Consider the following 11,083-nt stretch of genomic DNA (forward strand, 5'->3'; position numbering starts at 1 on the left):
GACTCAATTTTATATCAAGAAATGAAATGAAACCTGAACTCTGGCATACTGTTCCCTGCTCTGCGAAGAGAGGGGGAACCTGGCATTGTGTTGTTAAAATGGGATATGCAAGAGAACACAATAGCCAGGCCTGAATGCTGAATGCTACAATCCATATGCAAAATGCATCTGACTCACTATGTCTATGGAAGAGTCTGCCAGGGGGGCTGATTCCCCCCCCCCTCCTTTCTTGTTACAAAAAGTCAGTGTTAAATCCTTGTCAGTAATTAACTGTATTGTCTCCATGGAAGTTCAACATAGCCAAATGGATACAGAGATAATGCTTGTAGACTTTAATTCTCACCTCACTAATGCTACAAGTCTCACACACATGTATGTTCCTCTAAATATTCTCTTGTTTTCAATTACAAGAAAAACACTGGATAAAGGTACATATGTAATTGCTGTCTCACACAGAATATCCTGAATCCCCTTACTAATTCTTGACTTCTTAACACCTTTTTGACTGGCAAATATGCAGATTTGCTGTGGGCAATGTCCCCCCCCTTCCTGAAGGGCACAGAGTTTACAGATGATGAGATCCAGAGATATCGCTGGACTAGCGGATATCCTGAATAATTAAGATTTTATTCAGAAGGTACCAGCAAGTTATCACCTTTTGGACATCCAGGAAAAGAGGAGATCTTGAATAGATTCTATTCAAGGATCAAAGAGAAAATCACTATAAGAATGAGGCTTTTTGAGACAGAGAGTTAGCAATCTTTGCCTACAGCAAAGCTGCTCACAAGATCCCAGAGTTTGCTGCTAAAGCCACAGGGCCAAGTAGGAACTCTGTTCATGAACAGAAACTACAGCAATGCCTGAGTTCTGCTGCCCTAGCTGCCTGATCTGAAGCAACTGCACAGCTCCTGTCTCCGCCAGCGCCTCACTTCTTCAACTGAAGTGATTCTTCTCTCTCCAGCCTCGGTTCCTGGGTAAATATGCTGCTTGGATTCCCCTCCATCTTTTCCCTGCTCCCTTCTCCTCCCCCTTCCCCCCCGCCACGAATCACCCCCAAACCATGCCCGCCAGCCTCTCTCAAACCCACCCACCCCTCTTTTCTGCCTGTATCTGAAGTGTATTAGAATCTAGGAAGATTTAATTACACACACATAATTTAGTTAGGCACACAGTGAATATTGGTACTGGTTAGGATGTTCTGTTTAAATACTGTTGCTAAAATTGATAGAGGGTTCTGCTTTCTGCTTTGCTAGATCATGTTGTTAGTTTTCTTTTTTATACTCAATAAAGTCCATTGAACCTCTTTGAGGACTAGTTTGATCTCCTTCCTTCTTTGCAATCCAGATCACACATGGTCACTGATATAAAAGAACTTGATGACATTATGGTCCAGACCTGTTTTTATATACTAGCTAATGAGCATATTTAGTATATGGATCAGGCCTGGTCTGTAACAAAGTTTCCAAGTTCCCTCTCTGGCAGCATCTCCAAGATAAGGCAGAGAGAGATTCCTGCCTGCAACCTTGGAGAAGCTGCTGCCAGTCTGTGTAGACAATACTGAGCTAGATGGACCAAGGGTCTGACTCAGTAGAAGGCAGCTTCCTATGTTCCTATGAGTTACACAGCCCCTCTTCTCAAACATCTCAGCAGCAAGTCCTTTTCCTTTCACTTGCTACCCAAGATCCCTTAGACTGGGCATGGCAGACTGATTTGAGACCTTCTGCCCAACAAGCACCAAGTTACAACCCCGTTCCCAACCGAGAAGTCTTTGCTATGCCACATATCAGCACACTCTGCATTAACAAGTTGCCTCCACTATTGAGTATCAGCATCCTTCCTTCCAAGAACCTACATTTCCATGAGAACCTTCATACACCCATATGGATCCATTAAGTTCACCAGTTTTTGCCTAATCACCAAAAGACTTTAGGACAAAAGAGGCCGAGGACTTCCAAGAGGGACTCAAGAGCTCTTTCTCTGCCTCTTCCAAGACACGCGATATAATAGTCATCAGTTGCAGGGCCTGGGGCTCTTATCCGAAATGCAGTCTCCAGCCAGACACAACACAAGATTTAACAAGGCAACAGCCTCCAGAATCCTGTTGCTCAACTAGCCAGCATGTCTGCCGTGCCAAGCAATTCCCCTGCCATGCATCTGTCATAACCCACAGCCTAGCTCCTTTGCAGAGTCCCGCCAGGTCTTTCAGCGGCCCAGCAATGCAGCTGCCATGACAGACGTGTGCCAGGCATCAAGTACATTTCGCCCCATCAAGTGTGTGCATGACCATCGCAGCACATGTGCTCGCTCTCTCAAGGGTCTTCAGTCTTTCATGACCGTTGCGGTATTTCCCTTTTTATCCTGCTCGTGTAGTGCTGCTTTACTCCAGGAGCCACACAACTGGCTCTCCTGAGCCAACAGGCAAAATAGCAACATGCACCATCGTTTACCAAGAATCCCGGCATATCAGTTGTGTAAGAGGCCTCAAGTCCCCAACATCTCCAGATGAATAGATGTCAAGAAACAGACCTGGCAAAGACCTCGGCCTGCGGTTTGGAGAGCCGCTGCCCATCAAGCGTCAACAATAATGGGTTAGACAGGCTTGTGATCTGGCTCAGCATACGGGAGCTTCATGCGCTCGGGTAGAGAGCTGGCCCTGCCTTAGAGAGCTAAGCAGGGTCCATCCTTGTTTGCATCTGAACTGGTGACTATGTGTATTTCCCTTAGAGGAGGGCTGCACAACTTCCGTCTTCCAGCTATTGTTGGACTACAATTCCCATCATCCCCAGCCACAGTGCCCAACAGTCAGGAATGGTGGGAGTTTTAGCCCTACAAGAGCTGGAGTTGTGCAGCCCTGCCTTAGGGGATGGGGCTGAAGCTCTGTGGAAGAGCATCTGCATGTTTGCATGCAGAAGGAGCCAGGTTCACCCCCCGGCAGCATCTCTGGGTAGGGTTGCGAAGACTGCTGCCTGTCATTTTGGGAAGCTACTGCCAGTCAGGGTAGACAATACGACGCTAGGTCAACCAATCATCTGACACAGTATAAGGCAGCTTCCTATGTTCAGCAACATAAGCGATTCCCAAGGGTCATAGGAAGCTGCCATATACGGAGTCAGACCCTTGGTCCACCTAGCCCAGTATTGTCTACACAGACTGGCAGCGGCTTCTCCAAGGTTGCAGGCAGGAGTCTCCCTCAGCCCTATCTTGGAGATGCTGCCAGGGAGGGAACTTGGGACCTTCTGCTCTCCCCAAAGTGGATCCCTCTCCTGAAAGGAACTTACAGTGCTCACATGTAGCTTGCCATTCAAATGCAACCAGAGCAGACCCTGTTTAGCAAAGGGGACCACGCATGCTTGCTACCATAAGACCAGCTCTCCTCATGAGTTCACATGATACCAGTTCTAGCACTGCAGACTGGTCACAAATGGAATGCCACCATGTAACCGGTAAACAAGGCAGACCACCACTGGTATTCAAAGCAGAATGGCACCTCATTTACATCTAAATTACGTTCCTGATGCCCAAATGATGCTTTTCAACTGAGTTGAAATTGGGTCACGTGTACTTCCAGAATTTAATTAAAACAGCATAAAAATGAAGTACTAGTAAGTTGGGGGGAGGAATTCAAGTAGACATGTTTTAACTGCTACCTCTAAAGATTCAACTATTCAGACTGCAAAACATTCATATGTTAATTCAATGATCCAGTAGAAGTCAGTCACAAATGCCACATACCCTTCCTTATTTACCCAAATCAAAGTCAACCCTGAATTTAGGGACATAGGAAGCTGCCATATACTGAGTCAGACGCTTGGTCCCTCTCGCTCAGTATTGTCTACACAGATTGGCAGCAGCTTCTCCAAGACTGCAGGCAGGGATCTCTCTTAGCTCTCTCTTGGAGATGCTGCCAGGGAGGGGACTTGGAACCTTCTGCTTTTCCCAGAGCGGCTCCATCCCCTGAGGGGAATATCTTCCAGTGCTCACACATCTATTCTCCAATTCAACAACAACAACAACAAATATTTATATACCGCTTTTCAACAAACGTTTCCAAAGCAGTTAACATAAAGAACCAACAAATAAATAAGATGGATCCCTGTCCCCCAAGGGACACAATACATATAAAACCAGGGTGGACCCTGCTTAGATAAAGGGACAAGTCATGTTTGCTACCACAAGACCAGCTCTCCTCCCTTATTTAAGTTGACTCCCTTGAAAAAAAGAAGTTCAATATAGGTTGTACTTGCCTCTGCTCAAAAGGATCAGGCGTTTACATTCAAGATGGCCTCCTGACTGCTAATATCAAATAACTTCGTAAAAACTAGTCTTGGATTCAGGTAAATACAGTCACTGGGACACCATTTTGGGTTTACGACCAGCATACTTTAAATGATAGTAGTTTAATAAATCATGCTGTATCATCATAAAAGGTTGTGCCATCAAGTCGGTGCAGACTCCTGGCGACCACAGAGCCATGTGGTTTTCTTGGTAGAATACAGGAGGGATTTACTATTGCCTTCTCCCACACAGTATGATATGATGCCTTTCAGCATCTTCCTATATTGCTGCTGCCCAATATAGGAACTTCACATATTCTGGGCAACACACTAGCAGGGATTCAAACCAACAGCCTCCTGCTCTCTAGGCAGGTTGCTTCCCCACTGTGCCATTAGGTGGCTGTATCATAAATAACTGTCAATATTCAGATTAACAGTTTCCTTTTGAAAGCAATCCAGCGCTCTAATTCCTCATGGTTTCTTACCTGTTCCGTGGATGACCCATACACCCTATACAACTTTCCACTGGTACACCGTGAGCCTACAGCATCTCACAACCGCAGCCCCAACATTTCGCAGAGGAATACTCCAATCGAGAGGGAAATGCTTAAGTCAAGACAGGTTTACAGACACAGAGATGGACCTCAGTGCAGCCAACACCTCATCTGTTGAGAGCCATCAGCTGCAGAAGTGGCAAGACAGAAGCGACAACTCCTTTGCCATCAGCTGAAGACGTCGACAAATGAATTTGAGCACAGATGCAACATTTTGAACTGGAGCTCTGAGAAACACCGGCAGCGGTTGCTTGTGGTGGGAGCAAGTTGGTCGCACTTCTTTGTACACGTGAGGCGACAAGTAGCAGAGCTCACAAGTTGGAATCTAGACAGCTGATACAGAGGAGGCCAAGAGAGAGAATGGGGGGAGAGATGACAGACTCTACAAGAGAAGAGATGAAAAGCTAGGTGAGGATTCAGCACAAGTAGAAAGGGAAACATGTCACACTAACCCAACATTGAGATGAGAGCGACAGGCAGATATGGCAATCTAAGTTTAGCAAGACTCAACATGTCCGTAGTTACTCACACCAGAAACAGTCACTCACCACTACTATAAATATCAACTTAAGTTCTCCAAGTGGTTTACATAATAAAATGAACAACAGAGATACTTGTTTGTCCCCAAAGGGCTCACAGTCTAAACATAAACACAAGATAGACACCAGCAACCACCACTGGAGGGATGCAGTGTTCTCTCCAATTTTTCTCATCTGTGTGTGGAATGAGTTTTTCTGGGCAGGAGTATCAAGGCAGTGTGTGCACACATGCATTCAGAATGGGGCCTTCCTGGTTCAACCTGAGCAGGCTCTAAAATTTACTGAGCGGACATCAAAATACTTGTGAGTGCAGGGACGTGTGCACGCCTTAGAGGGAACACTGGAGGGATGGTGTGCTGGGGCTGGATATGGCCAGTTGCTCTCCCCCTGCTTAACAGAAAAGAATAGCTGTTTCAAACATGCCTCTTAGCTCTGTTAATGGTATTGAATGAGCATGAGTATGTACATGCGCGCGCACACACTGTTTTCATGTGGAGACCAGTGTTCCCTCTAAGGCGTGTGTGTGAACACCCTCACACATTTTTTGATGTCCGCTGGGTTAATTTCAGATCCCACTCAGGATGAATCTGGAAGGCCCCACTCTGAACGCATATGTGCGCACGCTGCTTGATACTGCCGCCCAGAACAAAACTCATTCCACACACAGATGAAAGAAATTAGATCGAACACTGGTGGAGATTACCTTTAAGCCTCTCTCTTTGTATTTACGTCAATGTTTGATCACTGTGAAAGAGAAAGCAAAACAGAGGTATGTATGACGCAAAGAGTATTCTGGCCAACTCAAATATTATTCACATCAAGAACTGGCTGAAGACTTGTGTATATGGAAACAGTTCAACACCACATCAGCTGCATGGACTTAAGGATAGCTTGCTCAAATGCAGGCTTTGTGGACATATATGAGTTGTCCAGAAGTTTGCACCCACTCATAATTACACATGCAAACACACACTTTCTATATGCAATTCCAGCTTTGTAGTTCACTAGGCTGCAAAAAGAAAGAAGATTCCTTAACCAGATCAAACACAGAGTCAGTTCTAGGAGACCAACAGTCAAGAATATTACTCATATTAACCCCGAAGCTGCTTAACCAAAACCAACTCGGGGTTGAACTACTAAATCTCCAAACCCAACTTCTTGCTCCCACAGAGCAAATTATTATATGGCATCTGATGCCAGCTGAGAGTAACTGTGGAAATAAAGATACAAAGCAGCACCAAATAAAAATAGCAAAAGGAAATCATGATGGACAAAAATGGATTAGCTTTTAAATATATATAAACACCAGGTCCGTGGGTTTTTCAAACATTTGGTACATAGGAAGCTGCCATATACTGAGTCAGACCATTGGTCCATCTCGTTCAGTATAGCCTACACAGACTGGCAGCGGCTTCTCCAAGGTTGCAGGCAGGAGTCTCTCCTAGTCCTACCTGGAGATGTCAGGGAAGAAACTTGGAACCTTCTGCATGCCAGCAGGCAAGTATTCTTCCCAGAGCAACCCCACCCCCTAAAGGGGAATATCTTACAGGGCTCACACATGTCTTCTGCCATTCAAATGCAAACCCTAGTAGACCCTGCTTAGCAAGGCGACTAGTCATGCTTGTTAGCACAAGACCAGCTCTCTTCCCATAGACCATCCGCTGATCCACATGGGCCATCTTTATCTCCTATTTTATGCACAGTAACTACTCAATCTCTGCAACTGGCTTAGAGTCAGCACTCCAGTTTTAAGTACATACGATTCTGCCTACCAATCAGCCAATTAGTGTGCTCTTCTAGAAGAGAAGTGCACAGAAATTAGCTGCTTGGTAGGCAGAGTAAACAGAGCTAAATAATAAATGCGAACTTCATGCAGGGCTAATGTTGCTCAAGGATCACGTTTGTCGGAAACATCCGCGGCATCAGGCTCTAACTGGCACAGCCACAGCACCCACTAGAGTCCGAAGCTGGCCTCATCGTCAACATGAGCACAACAGGCAACAGTGGCCGGGCACGCAAAACCAACAGAGAAACGCTCCCATACAGAATGGCAAAAGATACCATCCTAATGTAACAACAAGCATTCATACCTGAATGTAATTTTCAAAAGCGAACAGAAGAGGATCTATTCCTTACCATCGTATGGATCTGGGGAGGAGATCTGGCCCTGTGGTAGCAGGTCCGAGTTGGCCCCTTTGCTAAGCAGGGTATTCCCTAGTTTTTATTTGGATGGGTGGCAGCATGTGGACGCTGTCTGCTATGGGATAGTTCCCTTAGGGTAGGCCTGCTCAACCTCCTCACCCAGCTGTTTCTAGACTACAACTCCCATACTCCCCAGCCACAGTGCCCAAAAGCCAGGGGTTATGGGAACTGTAGGCCAACATCTGCAGAAGGGCCAAAGTTGAGCAGCCCTACCTTAGGGAATGGGGCCCTAGATCAGTGGTAGGGCACTTGCTTTGCATGCAGAAGATCCCAGATCCAATCCTGGGCAGCATCTCCAGGTAAAGCAGAGAGAAGTTCCTGCCTGAAACCTTGGAAAGCTGCTGCCCGTCAGGGTAGACAATTCCAAAGCTAGATGGACTCACAAGGCAGCTTCCTATGTTCCTCCAAAAAGGTTGGACAGGTTTATGGCTGTCTGCACACTATGCCCTTCCTTCAGAACTGTCTTCAAAAGCTGCCTAAGCATTCCCCACACCTGCACTTTCCCCATCACTGTTGCTTCAATTTCTTTGCAGAAAGCATGGAGTCCGCTCACACGAGAACATGCTTTGGGTGGGCGGCCTTCCAGCTGTGCTAGCTCAGACAAGAATGATTCCGCCTGGATTTGACTTCAGAGGTGATCCACGAACACACCAGGGGCACGACAGCAAGCCGGAAATTGGAAGGCAGCAATGAATGCCGCCTACTTGCCGTGGGCCGAGGCAGCCAGAAATCAGCACGAGCCAAGCTTTTCTGGGACTAGCAGGAGCTGAAAGGTTCGTGCGAGTCTCCTGTATTTGCATCTCGCCGGTGCAAGCTACATTAGTCCAGCCATGTACACAGGGAGCTGCCATAGACAGAGTCAGACCACTGGTCCATCTACAGCAGTCTTGTCTACACTGACTGGCGGGCCGGCAGGCAGGAGTCTCTCAGCTCTACCTCGGAAATGCCAGGGCAAGAACTCGGAACCTTCTGCATGCAAACATGCAGATGCTCTTCCTCAAGCAGCCCCGAAGGGGAAGACTTTACAGGGCTCACACATGGGAGTCTCCTTTTCAAAGGCAAATTAGGGCAGAACCTGCTTAGCAAAGGGACAATCCATTCTTGCTACCACAAAACCAGTTCTTCTCTCTCGCATGAAGCACTCTGAACACCTGAGCTGTACTTTGTGCCAAGTATAAGCTTTCTGGATGAAGCAAACTGGTATAGCGCAAGCTAAGCTAACCCTTTCAAGTTCAAGAACTCCCATAAATCCATCTTCCCTTACTTCACAGAGCCAGAATCTACCTGATTCGATACGAATCAAGATCCCTCCGCAAGTCCTAATCCCCACCCCGCAGGAACATAGGGAGCTGCCTTATACCGAGTCAGACCTTTGGTGTATCTAGCTCAGTGTTGTCCACACCGATTGGCAGCAGCTCTCCAAGGTTCCCGGCAGGAGCTTCTCTTGGTCCTGTCTGGGGATGCTCCCTAACCTGGGGCCTTCTGCATGCCAAGCAGGTGCTCTACCATTGAGCTACAGCCCCCATCCCCTAAGGGGGGCATCCTACAGCAGACAGCACTCACGTGTAGTCACCCACCCAAATGCAGAGCAAGGGGGGCAATTCGTGCTCACCACCACAGCTCTCCTCCCCGCATATTGTACAAGTGTTTTCCCAGGCCACATCTGCTTCCACACCACATTTCACTCACAGGTGTGCTACCGTAGTATCGCACATCAGTGAGAGGGAAGTTGAGCCGTTCCTTGCGAGTCACCCTGTAAGCCCCAGGGACCAGTGGTGGCCGCCAGAAATCCTGAGTGCAGCCCCAGCTAACTGTTTATGGGGCCTGTGCAATGTTTTGGCCAAAGCTGAAAACTCGGCACAATCCCCCAGCACCATGCAAAGATGAGAGTTTTTACTGTGCAGTGTTGTGCTCAGCATTGCAGCGGGGGGGGGGGGAGGTCTTTTAAGGGAAACAAAGCCATCTTGGAAGGCATGCATGGAGTGCTGGGAAATGTAGCCCTTCCTAGCACTTTCCTCCTGGAGCTCTCAAGGGCTCGATCACTCTTAAAGGGCCCTCCCAGCATTGAGGGAAGCACAGCGTTGCGTAGAAGTCAGCACAGTGGGGGAAGGCTCTCACCTTGAAGGCTTTTCATTTATTTATTTATTTATTACATCTTATATCCCGCTCTTCCTCCCAGGAGCCCAGAGTGGTGTACTACATACCTGAGTTTCTTCTCACAACAACCCTGTGAAGTAGGTTAGGCTGAGAGAGAGAAGTGCTAGCCCAGAGTCACCCAGCTAGTCTCATGGCTGAATGGGGATTGGAACTCGGGTCTCCCCAGCCCTAGTCCAGCACTCTAACTACTACACCACGCTGGCTCTTTTCTTTTCTTTTTTTGCTTTTTGCCAAAGCAGCCCCCACTTGAAAAAATAGAGAAGCTCGCTGCTCTACATTCTTTAGAGATCCCAGAGAGGGCAGCCAGGACCCCTTGATCTACAGAGATCTTAGACATGCCCATCTCTCCTGAGCCTTGTTGAATAATTACTCCCTTCACAGCGCCATGTGGAACAGTTCTGATCCGTTCCAGGATGCGACAGCGTTCTGTCTTGTACAACCCCACATATGGTGTAGGAGGCCCAGCATAAGACTTGGGGAAGTCTCTGGGGGAAGGAAAGTGGCGCCGTTCTAGAGAGGTGGATTTGCCACATAGATTGGAGAAGCTATAGATAGTCACTGGGAATGATGGGAGTTGTAGTTCAACAGCTGGAGTTCTCAGTGTTACCTGCCCCTGTGCTACAGAGGAGTGACCCCCCAAAACACACACACACACACGTTTGTCCATGTTACAAGTTCTAGTTGGTTAGCAATAGCCCAAGCATACATGGAGTTGGCTATGGGTATCCTTAGCAGAGAAACAGCATAAAGCTAGTGGAATATTAGCTTTGTTTACACAGCATTGGCGTGGCACTCAAATTAGCACAAACAAAAATATAGGCACGTGCATTTAAAAACATCTCATCTATATTTTGACAGAGGAGGGAAGGTGAAGGTAAAGGTGAATAAGTGTTGCTTCAATTTCGAGTGAAGTCTGAGATGTTTTGTTAAGCCAGAGGTTCCAGAGAAGGGCGTGGAGCTGGGATTTCAAGGAAGAGCAAAGTGGCAGCCCACAGGTGATCAGGGAATTGTATTACAGGCAGCAAGCAAGACTGGATAAGGAGAGAACAAGAGACATGTGTGACTGAAAAGGCTAACACGGAAGAAGCTGGAACCACAGACCAGGACTTCACAAATCCCAGGCGGCAGGGAACCACACTGCCTAGAAATTTAACTGTGCCACCTCAACTAGGATATTCAGACGCATTTCAGAGGTAGAGTCATTTAATACAACCTTTACTGTCCCAGGCACCCCTGTTTCTGTTCTAAGTAGGTTACTTGTAAAGGAAACAGAGAGAAGCCCTCTGCCCTCTCCCTCCACAACCCCGATAATGTTCATCACTATGTCCAGGAGTTTCCTCAAGTGCTCATTTTCTAG

General features: G+C 47.2%; 1 protein-coding gene across 6 annotated transcripts in view; it reads right to left on the reverse strand.

Annotated features, from left to right (window-relative positions):
- The window catches only part of SLC25A25 (solute carrier family 25 member 25), a 53,761-nt gene that overhangs the window by 38,591 nt on the left and 4,087 nt on the right, over nt 1-11,083 (reverse strand). The window contains exon 1 of one of the 6 annotated variants that reach the window (XM_053282309.1): nt 4,760-5,043. The exons of 3 other annotated variants lie outside the window; for them this stretch is intronic. The gene's annotated coding sequence lies outside the window, so the exon portion shown is untranslated. Of the gene's footprint in view, nt 1-4,759; nt 5,044-11,083 lie in introns of those variants that run through there. 2 more of the 6 variants (XM_053282310.1, XM_053282312.1) reach the window with 2 other exon arrangements.

The sequence above is a fragment of the Hemicordylus capensis genome, chromosome 17 (assembly GCF_027244095.1).
Source record: "Hemicordylus capensis ecotype Gifberg chromosome 17, rHemCap1.1.pri, whole genome shotgun sequence".
NCBI lineage: Eukaryota > Metazoa > Chordata > Lepidosauria > Squamata > Cordylidae > Hemicordylus > Hemicordylus capensis.